The sequence below is a fragment of the Salarias fasciatus genome, chromosome 7, assembly GCF_902148845.1.
Source record: "Salarias fasciatus chromosome 7, fSalaFa1.1, whole genome shotgun sequence".
NCBI classification, from domain to species: domain Eukaryota; kingdom Metazoa; phylum Chordata; class Actinopteri; order Blenniiformes; family Blenniidae; genus Salarias; species Salarias fasciatus.
The window spans coordinates 8,915,939-8,927,513 of record NC_043751.1 but is presented as its reverse complement, the minus strand read 5'-3'; positions in this window follow the sequence as shown (position 1 = coordinate 8,927,513).

Genomic DNA, 11,575 nt, shown 5'->3' with positions numbered 1-11,575 from the left:
TTTACACTCCCAACAACAAGCGGTGAGACAACCCTCACTTTTTATTTTGATGAAACTTGGTGCTGCGATTCGGGATATGTTTTGTAATCCAAAACAATCCAGACAAACTAAGACTACACTGTAAAACAACATACGGTGCGTCGTTTTTATGCCTTGATCCATTTCAGGCCATCAATCGATCACAGGTCAATAATAAGGAGGGAGACTCTAATCCGTGCACACTCACATTTACACCTAAACATCATTCAGAGGCATCAATTGATCGATAACCTGTTTTCCCATCAGTAAAGCCACATATGGAGAAGATGCAAACAGGCTTGAACAGGGTACCAGCTCACTGTGAGGCAGGGGGACCAATCACTACACCACCATGCAGCGATGACATGTTGGAACCTTTCTGTATTTAGACCAAGGATCAGATTTACTGCCAGAAACCTGCAGGAATTTGGAAAAAGCTTGAAAGATAATCAGGTAGTGGTTTGCCTGCTCACCTCACAGCAGGAAGTTCCCCGGGTTGAGTCTGGGTTTGGGGCCTTTCTGTGAGGCGTTTTTCAACAAGCACATGTTTCCAGACACAGTGTAAAAAAGGCATTTGAAGTGAATTGGTGACTCTGAAGTTGCTCCTGGGGGTGAATTAGAGTGAGAGATGATCTCAGTCAGCTGGGATCTGCTGCAGAGAACAGAACAGAACAGTCTGCTTCTGGATGGAAAGACAGATTAAATAACTAAACTGTTCAGAAAGTGAAAATAAGAAATCAGCAAAGCCTCCCGTGCTCCCTGTGATGAGACCTGGAGCCCTGAACCAGGAGAACTGACGTTTACCTCTCCTGCCCCCTTGTGGTCAAATTAAAAAGAGAAAACAAGAACAGGTTTGGTGACAGAATGAAATGAAAAAAGGTGTGATTCCAAATTCTATACTTTTTAGTAACAAAGACAAATCATTTTTCACTGACATGATGGGGAAGATTGTGCCATACAAGATTTATGAATATAAAATGTGGCTACAATGATAATAAGGAGAAACACACTGTCGAGTAAGTTTTGATTTACAGCGTGTTATTTTCCCATCATTTTTATTTTCCAGATAATTTGGGGTTTAACAGTCATGAGAGTGTCTCAGGCCGTAGGACCGGATCACGTGCATCTTTGGAAAGCTTTTTTCTCATGTGCAACTTCTTATTATAGAGTGTTAGAATTTATAGTTTATCTACCAATATGACTCAGTTGAGTCGTCGCCCCACTGGAAGGAACCTTTGAATGAACAAGTGAGTGGTTTATATTGATGGCAATCTACAGTACAAAACTTAAACTGTGCTTACATGCCTGAATTAAACAATTTCTCACAAAAAAAAAAAAAAAATAGCAAACACACTTTCCTGTACAGTCCATAAAATAACCCAGAATACCAGGAATGCAAAGAGGAAGAGGAGAAGCAACAAACACAAGATTTACACAAAATTCTTCTTCTTAATCATTTGGTTTATCTATCATTTTGCACTGTAATCCTTAATTCTTTTTAGTTTTTCTTTGAAACTTTGAAACACGTCCATTTTTAACATTAGTTCTTCTCACATTGCCTCTGCGAAAGACAGCCAACTTAAAGGATCATTATTTCTGTTAATGTAAACAATTCAAGAGGGAAGGTTTTTATTCTATACTCAAATTTGTATATTTTTTAATGCTTTTAAATATACAATATCCAAGAATATTAAGGTGTCAAACTCTGTGAATAATTCTTTCAGCTTTCTGACTTGATTTCACATCTGTTGGTTTTGTCTTGTTCGCTCTTTGGCGCCCCCCTGTGGGTCGGAGGGGGAAGCGCAGGTGAGTCCTTCAGCAGGCTGCTGTGTGGCAGTGGGCCCTGTGCAGCCCCTCACCCAGACCCTCTCCACTCCACTCCATGTGTTTTCCTGTCATTAAGTCCACTGTCATTTCCTGTTGTGGTGTTGAGCGCCGGGTTGTTGCTGCTGCAGCTTGATGACAGTTTATCCCTGAATGCACGCTGTAATTGCCAGGGCGGTGCAGCCTGGGGAGATTATAGAGGAGTGGATTGAGCTCACCTCCCTGTGGGGAGCTGCTGCTAAAGCTCAGGACAGGTGAGGCCTTACTTTAGGGCCTGATTGTATGTATTTTAAGGCAGAGCTCGGTGCTGTCGCTCAGGGCTCCACAATACCTGCTTTTACCTGTTTTGGCCTCTTGAATCAACTCATGCAGGAGTTAGTTTGAACTCTTCAGCCACCCGTCCCCATCTTGATGCTTCCTCTGTGAATTATTGCGTAAAAACAAGTCGGAATAAAGAAATCCTTTTGCTAATGACGCAAAAAAATATCACTGGTTCGAGACCAACAGAGGGTCCCTGAGCCTGACCCTTGACTCCAACATGTCAGCCCACTGCTCGCAGCATGTGGCTAAGGTGAAGAATATGGAGATGAATGAGCGATCAAGAAAGAACACAATAGACAAACAAGAAAGATGAGACCAGGGGTGTTCAACCTGCGGCTCTGGAGCCAAGTGTGTCTGTTGAGCTCCTCCGTAGCGGCACCGTGGCGGGAAGCTTCCAGAAGATAAACGTGTGGCTGTTATGTTTATTTAGTTTCACACTGATGTTCAAAAATGGTCTAATCCCCAGAATAAAAACAAATACAGACTGTAACACATCCGGAATAGATTCGCTAAAAATGGATACAAAAATAATAAAAACAACAATACAGGAGACAAGTTTCAACTAAATCAATTATACTTATTTATTTCTTTATTTATTTCTTTATTTATAGGGAAAAATAAAATCTAACATTCTAGTACAATACAAAAACAAGAATCCATTGCAAGCAAAAAAGAAAGGAAAGATTAAAAAGTAGAAAATGAGAAAAGAATAGAAATGGAAATTCAATTCAATTCAATTCAGCTTTACTTATGAAGTGAAAATTACAACATAGTTGTTTCTAGACATTTTTACAGAGAAAACCCAACAGATCCACATGAGCAAGCATAAGCGGCTGTGGAAAGGAAAAACTCCCTTTTAACAGGAAGAAACCTTTGCAGAACCAGGCTCAGAGGTGGCGGCTTTCTGCTGTTCCAGTTGGGGTGAGGGACGAAAAGAGAAGGAGACAGGTTCTTGTATTTACATACAATTCAGTACATAGGCTACAAGAGGAACAATCATCAATGGCATGTAGTAATACAATGAAATTACAGTAATACAATGGAATTACATTGAAACAAGAGAAAGGAGCAGAAAACAAGAATAGTTTTTAAGAATTAAAAGGCAAAATAAGGAAAGAAAAGACAACATTTTTATCTTTAGAGAGATGAGATAAGGTGAGAGGAGGAGTCTTACTGTTATTCTGAGTCACACCTGTAAACAGTATTCACCTGAAGAAGCGCCTCGCGGCGCACCTGAGCCTGAGCTTTTAGACTGAAAGGCATTACCGGAAGTCTCCCGGGTGATTACCGGACTCTTGACGTGAGTGAAGTAAGTCGGTAGGTCCTGTCTGGAGACCTGCAGTCAGACCTGTCCCCGGCCGGAGCGGAGTGGATGTTTGACAGCAGAGGGTCGGTCTGATGGACTGAGAGGAGGAAGAGGAGGAAGAGGAGGAGGAGGAAGAGCAGCGGCGCACGAGCTGCCTTCTCCTCTCCGTTCTGTCTGGAGCGCAAAGTAACGGATTTCTGCGGACAGTCGGAGGAGGTCACCGCAGCAGACATGTAGGTCGCTCCAAACCTTTTCTCCTTTCCAGCCTGCGCTGTTTATCTCAATGCGCGCCGCGCGCTCCCGTGCCAAACTGTGCTTACAGTGTGTGTGTGCGCGTGTGTGTGGCACCTGTATCTCTGGCTTGTTGCTTCACTCCGCGCGCAGTTTTCTCCCGGACAGAGATGCTGCTGTGTTTGGGTGCAGTGGGAAATCCCAGCTCTCCAGAAGGTTCGGGGAGGGGGGGTCTCACATGCTGTGGTTCAGGGGCCGCTGACACAGAGCACAGTTTGATCCTGAGTGAGTCGGGCGGGTGAAATAATACATTAATAATCTTAAAATTGAAAATTGAAAGTCTGTCTTTGCTTTGAGCAGAGTGTGCTTTGATGGAAATGTCAATATCAAGAGTATTTCATGACAGAAAGAGCTTTTTCTCGATTTCCCACTAAATAAGATTTGTCTGGAGCCACAAAACATTTCTGTCAAAATAAAGAAATTGTTGTTAAAATACATGTATACAAAAGAAAAGCTGCAATATCTTAAAAAGAAGTAGAAAAGAGGGTTCTATTTTGATGTATTTTGAAACATTTTAGCTGTTGTGGCTATTTTTAGAATTTTAGGATTTTTGCTCCATGGATTTTTCCACTTTAGCCATTTTGTACAACTTAACTATTTTAGCCCCTTTGGTAGTTCAGCTATGGCTTTAGCGAAATGAGCAATTTTCCTTCTTTTTTCTTTGATATAATTTCTTTTTTCTTCTTTTCTTTGTATTCCTTTCTATTGTTTTGCTTTTCCCTCTTTTTCCATGAAAACACCAAGCTCAGGAATATAATCCTGAATTGCTTAGCTCTGAATAAAGCAATTCAGGATTAAAAACACCCTGTAACCACTAGGGATGGGAATTGTTATGAATTTGGCGATTCCAATTCCAATATCGATTCTGCTTATTGATACAATTCCTTATTGATTCTCTCATCAATTCTCATTGAGTGAGAAATGAAATAATACAAATGGGTGTTTGGAGAGCTTCTTCCTCGACGCCATGTTGGAAAGCTCAAAACCAAATTACGCCGGGCTGGGCTCACACTGGATGCGGTGCGTGTCCGATCTGGCTCCGGTATGGAATTACCGCAGCACTCACCACACCGCCTTTGGTGCATCTGCAGTCCGTTGGATGAGGTTGCCAGATCCGACGCTCTCCCAGCCCAAACAATGTGAGACCTGTTTAACTCAATAAAAAGCAGCCCAAACCTCCATCTCTGTTGAAAATGCACGTTAAAACCGTAAAAACCGAATTTGCATCATAAAAACACGTCACGAGCACACAACCATTTTATCAACCCACCCGACGTGTTCAAAACAAGCCTGACTGTGTAGAAACCTGCTCAATCTGGCAACACAGAGCCACTAAAGGTCTCCAGCGTTTTTTGTGCAATTTTGGAGACTTTCCCGCAATGACTAAGAACAACATCATTCATTCTTTTAATGCTTATAATGACTAGATTGTGTGGTTTGTTGTATAAATTCTACCAGAAGAATTTTTTAAAAAGAATATTAAGGCAAAAACACGACACAGATTTTATTTTGAAAATCACTTAGTTTGGAACACGTATCTACTTTCCTTCCGGCACCCGACTTGCTTCTGTTTAGAAGCAAGTCTGGAAAAATAGGATCCTTGCGGAAAGTTTCCGGACCGCCGGACAGGCTCCGTAGCGAATGAAGTGGCTCCAGAGGAGCTGGAGAGCCACAGGTTGAGCACCCCTGGACTAAACTCATTGCTTTCCTCCATGAAGGTGATTCATGCTGTGTTACAGTCAGGAATGCTCTCACCTCATGTAGAATTCCAAGAAGGAAGCTGGAATTCCCACTTAAATGTCATTTTCAGACATTTTCTGAAAATTCTTTGAGTAACGTCTAAATTCTTTGAAAGCAGAGACGGAGATCAAAGTCAGTTCTTATGACTTTTATTTTTTATTTGTCAGAATTTAACAGTAAATTAAAAAAAGACATTGCTTTAAGATTAGTGCAAATAAAAAAAGTAGGCGTTTAAGCATAAAAAACTTAAATAGCAAACATACATGCATGACCTGTTGATTCTAAAATCAACAGTGGTTCTTATTAGAATTAGAGTAAGTTTTAAATCAGAATTTTATTCAGATTCTGGGATTCAAGTCAGAATTCTGACTTTTTCTTAATGCAGAATTTTGAAATTATTTCTCAAAATTCAAAAGTTACAGGATATTTCAAGTGAAAACTCCTGTTTTCATTTTGGTTTCAGGAAAGTCTTGAACGGTGTTCACCATCAAGGAAATGCTAGAAACACTGAAAATAATGGCAGGTGGTTGTGGAGCAGGTGGATGTGAGGCAGGTGGATGAGAGGCAGGTGGATGAGAGGCAGGTGGATGGGAGGCAGGTGGATGGGAGGCAGGTGGATGTGAGGCAGGTGGATGTGAGGCAGGTGGATGTGAGGCAGGTGCTCCACCCCGGAGCTGCTGGTCAGTCTTCGGGTGCGGTGGAAGCATTCTTGGCATAACTCTGCATCACAGCGGGCTGGACGCCGATCCCCCCCCCCCATGGAGGGACGGTGGTGTAATCTAAACCCTGGCGGTGGAGGTGACACCGCCTGACTGTGGGAATGCTGTTTTCACGAGCACAAACACCCCCCGGAGCTGCCCTGCGCGGCCGGGGCGAACAGGGAGGCCATTGTGCCGCCGCCGGGCTCTGGCTGTCTGAAGGCCTAATTCAGTTAATGATTGGAGCTTGGCTAACAGGCCGTGTGAAACACACACCGCCGCCGCGCCGAGCCGCGCTCCTCTCTCACCACCAGCTCATTCCCAGCAGAAGCCCTGGACTCCAGGCTCCAGGCTCCAGGCTCCGGGTTCCAGGTGAAGGCAGCTGATGAAGTGGTGCCCGTCGGGTTTTCCCCTCGGGGAGCTGTGTGTTCAGACAGAGGGAAGAGGAATCTGTTTCTGCTGGAGCAGAGAAAACACCTGAGAGAGTGAGGAGGCAGTGACTGTCATCCTCAGGATGACTGAACTTTTTTCTTCCTCTGGACTTTTTGTTTCTCTTGTTTCTCTCATAATTAACTGAACTATTCTTTGCTGCTCCTGTATTGATACATTTTCACCATCACTGCTACTTTATTGATACTGTTTAACTGTTACTTGTACTTTTGGTTACTTTCTCACAAGTGTTGCTACTTTAAACTTTTCCACTGTGATTGGAATTTTAATTACACTTTTTAAACTTTTGCTACTACTGAATTGATACATTATTAATAATTACTGCTTCTTTATTTTGACTTGTTAACTAATACTGGCACTGTAATTCTACTTTTTCACTATTACTGGTATTTCATAAACTTATAACTTATTTTTGTTACTACGGATTTAAAAAGAGTCTTTATATATATATATATATATATATATATATATATATATATATATATATATATATATATATATATATATATATATATATATATATATAGTCTTATTAAACTGTGGTGGAACTCTACCATATCTGATTAATCTAAACACGAAGACATTTCAGACTCCTGGTAATGCAGTTTAAGACGTATCGAAGAACTTCCCAGTTCTGGGGGAATGCAGTAGAGCAGGGAGACCAAACATGAGGCCCGTGGGCCATAATTGGCCCGCAGCAGGATTCAGTCCAACCTGCAGGACGACAGGTGCGAAAATACCACAGAAGACTTTGAGTTGACATTTTCATGATGAATCACTGCAGTTTGAGTGAGAGTTCAGCTCATAACTCTCCACTGAGAGGCGAGACGCTTCGCTGGATGACTGAGAAACATTCCAGTCCAAGCATGACGAAGAGACGCTAAGAAGAAAAGAAGTGATAGATTTAAACTGGATTTATTTTGCCTCAGGACATGTCAGGCGGTAGAGTGTGTTTTGAGTGTGTTCTGGTTCTGTCTGAAAGTAGCTGTGATGCCTTCAGGGTCTGGTTCGCGTCGGGGTTTGTTCTCCAGGTTCCGCCGTGTGGGAGTCTACCTGAGGTTCCCTTTGGCTCAGCCGAGCGCACGGCGGCCGGCTCTCCGCCGCCGCTCTCACTAATAAGAGAGCTGCTGCAGTAATCACATATCCTGGGCCTGGAGCCGTCCGCCTCCCAGACGCCTCGCTCCAGCGTCCGCTCAGTTCAAAGCCCTGTTTTTAAAACTCTGAGCCAGTGAAGGCTGAGGGAGCGTGAGGGCTGCGCATGTGTCAGATTTCCTTTAAGTTCCTGCCAGAAACTAGGATTGGAAAAAGGTTTGAGTTGAATTTAAATGAGGAATAACTTTTTGGGTATCGGACAGTCGACCACGGCGTCTGCACATGCAGCAGGACCAGATTATGTAAGGATTACTCCCCGAGCCTCGGGCCTGTCAGGACAGACTGAGGCCAGACCTGAGGAACGGGGATTGAAGGAAAGTGAGCGTATGGAGCAGCGAAGCAGCTCCTCAGATCATTCAGTCATCATGTGTATCTGATCAGTGAGATTGAGGTTTGAATGTTTTTCTGGATTATTAGTCTCGAAATGTGATCTGATCTACAAAGTGATCATATTTAATGTTCTTATTGATCATTAAACATTCCAGATGTTGTCTGGTTTACCTGAATCAGTAAAAATCAACTTGATCGTATGAAACCTGATGTGATGGCCGTGATTACCTGGCATGCAGGCGAGCGTTTACCTCTCAGACGTTATGATGAACACTGAGGAGAAACGCTTTAGAGGCTGATCTCAGTTCACGTCATCAGCTTCTTTTTCGATTGATTGATCGCTCAGTTCAGAAGCTGTTTGTTCAGCGTTCTTCTCCTCACCTGAACACTGCTGCTCAGACTTCAAACGGGTCAAGTTTGAATGTGTGAACAGACGGCAGTGTGACGGACGACAACAGGAAGCCCCGCAGGCTCACAGCCTTTCACAGTAAAATGAAAACACATGCTTCAAACGTCAGTCTGCACTCCTGCACTCGTCAGGCTGTAACAGCTTCTGTTGACGTGCGTACGGTTTTTGTTTTTGTTTTTCTTTAGTTTCTCCAGTAGAGATGTGTGTGTCTGTGTGTGCGCGTGTGTGTGTGTGTGCCGCTGAACCACATATTGGCTACAACTTAATAACGTAATTAGCCCGCTGCACTCCAGTGACAGTTAAGCTGCTTAATGGCCAGCTGGAGATTAACCAGAAGGTCCCCACTTCACACGGGTGTACACACACACACACACACACACACCCCGGTCATGTGGTGCTTACTGAAGCGTCTCCGCCTCAAAGCGAAGACGCTTCGATTTTGGTGTCGTCGTTTCAGAAAAGTTTCATGTGCACACGGCAACGTTTTGAAAGCCATGTCTGCTCTTTAGTCCACCTTACTGGAGAATTTGAGCTCAGTGAATCTGAAAAAAGGGTTAATTCGTTCAAAAAGCGATGCTGAATGTTCCATGTAAACAGATCACTTGGTCCACTTGCTAATTTCATGTCTGTCTTTGAAACAGAGGCTGTCATAAAGTAAGTGGAGAGAAAATTCCAGTCAACAGCTGCGACATTACTGCAAAACAGTACTTAGCGAAGAGAGAGTGACGTGACGGGGAAACTTCAACCGGAACGTCTCCCCAGTTAAAAATAATACTCTAAAACACACTGAACTTAATCTGTTTGTCGTGTGCTTTTCTGTTTTCTGTGTTGCCTTCACTCAGATTTCTCTGAAAACCGTCATGAAACAGGTTTTTTTTTTTTATTATAGATGTTGGCATTTACACGACAATGTTTCAAGTGAAAACGCATCGTTTTTGCTTTTTCATTTAAGCAAAAGTTTGCCGTTCACACGGCAACGTTTTGAAGGCGATGTCCGTTTACATGGGAAATGGCAGAAATATTAAAAACATTAGAGCACAAGAGGAGCCATTTTTGTGACTTTCCGCCAGGTCAGGTTGGTTTAGAACTGCGAAGCACATTTAACCTTTAAAACGAGGCGAATGCAGCTCATGAACTTTCATATCTAGTTTTGATACACATACAAAAAACTGTATTTTATGATGTATTTGTGAAGTTTCAATTACTGTTCAGAACAGTGTACTTATTTTGTACCTGATTTCAACAGTTTTGCTCCTCTTTTAAAGATTTTCTTGTTGACACGTTGTGAAATTTGAGCTGTTTTAACTATCATTTTTCTCATTTCTTGAGGTTTGAGCCATTTTTCCCGATTTTACTTGTCCCTTTTTTTTTGAATCCCTTTTGAACCAAGACTTTTTTCTCATTTTGAATAGTACAGTGAAGTGTCACTATGATCAAATAAATCAAATGTTTATTCATGCTTTATGTAGTGAAAGCTTCATGGACCTGCCACAGAGGGACTGAAGAGCCACATGTGGCTCCAGAGCCGCAGGTTGAACACCCCTGTTAGACCGTGAGTTGGTGCTGCTGGTTTTTTCTTGTAATGAAGGAAGAGATGAGTGGAGATGAGGAAGAGTGAGAGAGACACTGCGAGGGAGAGCAAATGAAGGGAAGAACGTTATAATTGTGTGTTCGTAGCATTAGATTTACTTTATGAGTGCAGAATGGATTTTTTTTTTTTTTGCTCAGTTTTTTTCCCTGTTGAATTCTGTGTATTCAGAACTGTGGTTTGCCTTCGCAGAGAAATAAGCATGTCAGGATTATTGAACATGTTCACAATCTGCAACAGCAGGTGGCAACAACACCTTAAAGTCTGAGTCGACAGCTGATATGTCACTCTATTAATGTTGATGTGATAATCAATCATGAGGGAGCAGGGAGGGAGCAGAATCTGATATGAATTCCATCACATTGTCTGTTTTTAGCACGTGAGCAGCACATGAAAATAAAAAAGCCATTTGGTCCGTTTTCAGTTTTAAGTAATAGTTATTCATGAAAACATGACAGTTAGTCATTGGGTTTTGATTAAAATGTAGCTAAATGTTGTTCAGTTCCTCAAGGAATCGACTGTTTTTTCTTTTCTTAACATTATAGTTACCTTCTTATTCACTCTTTTTACCCGTTTTCACTTTTAATACTTTTAATGGTAAGATTTAGTTTACAGTCTGTAGGTTATGGCTCATGAATTTATTCTATCTGTCCCTATGAAAGTTTTTTGTACACACAGCGCAGGAGTCTTTTAATTTGAAAAGCACAGGTGCTGAGCAGATCTGAGGTATTTTCAGTAAACTCTTGCGTTGTCCAGGTCCTGGTCCTGGTCCACTTTACAGAACCTGACAAACTGCCTCTCACAGGCCAGTTCACTTCTAGAAGCTCACAGCTTGAATCAGAACCCGCTGCAGTTTGAACCTCAGATCACTGAATCAAACATCACAGCGTAAAAACTATTGGGGACGCACCGAGGGAGGAGATCAGAACTTCAGGCGAGTCGAGGCAATGACGCAACACTGAGACCTGATCTGCCGTGAAAGCTAGCTAACATTAGCCTCACCGCCACGCTGTCAGGGTGGATTCATAAAATCACCCATAATGCCGCAGCTTTAGGAGAAGGTTTTTTGAACATTTTACTGTATTTTGCACCAGAAGGTTTCAATGAAATCAGCTTTCTTTTGAGATTATAGTCATTTTCCCTCATAATTGTTTGGTTTTTATGAAAATATCGACATTTTTGTCACGTATATGCTGCACTACAACAAGGAAAAAAATACTTTTTTTAGTTTAAATTTTAAAGTTATTGTGGTACTGTTTTACTAGTCCGGCTCACTGAAGATGAATTTGGGTTGTTTGTGGCTCCTGAGCTAAAACGTGTTTGAATCCCCTGATAAATCGTGTCGACTCACATGACAAGACGTTATTGCCTCCCACTGGGGGTTATGCTCAGGATGTTCCTTCAAACCGCTTCAAGGTCGCGACCCTTCATGGGAGGATGGCTGATCT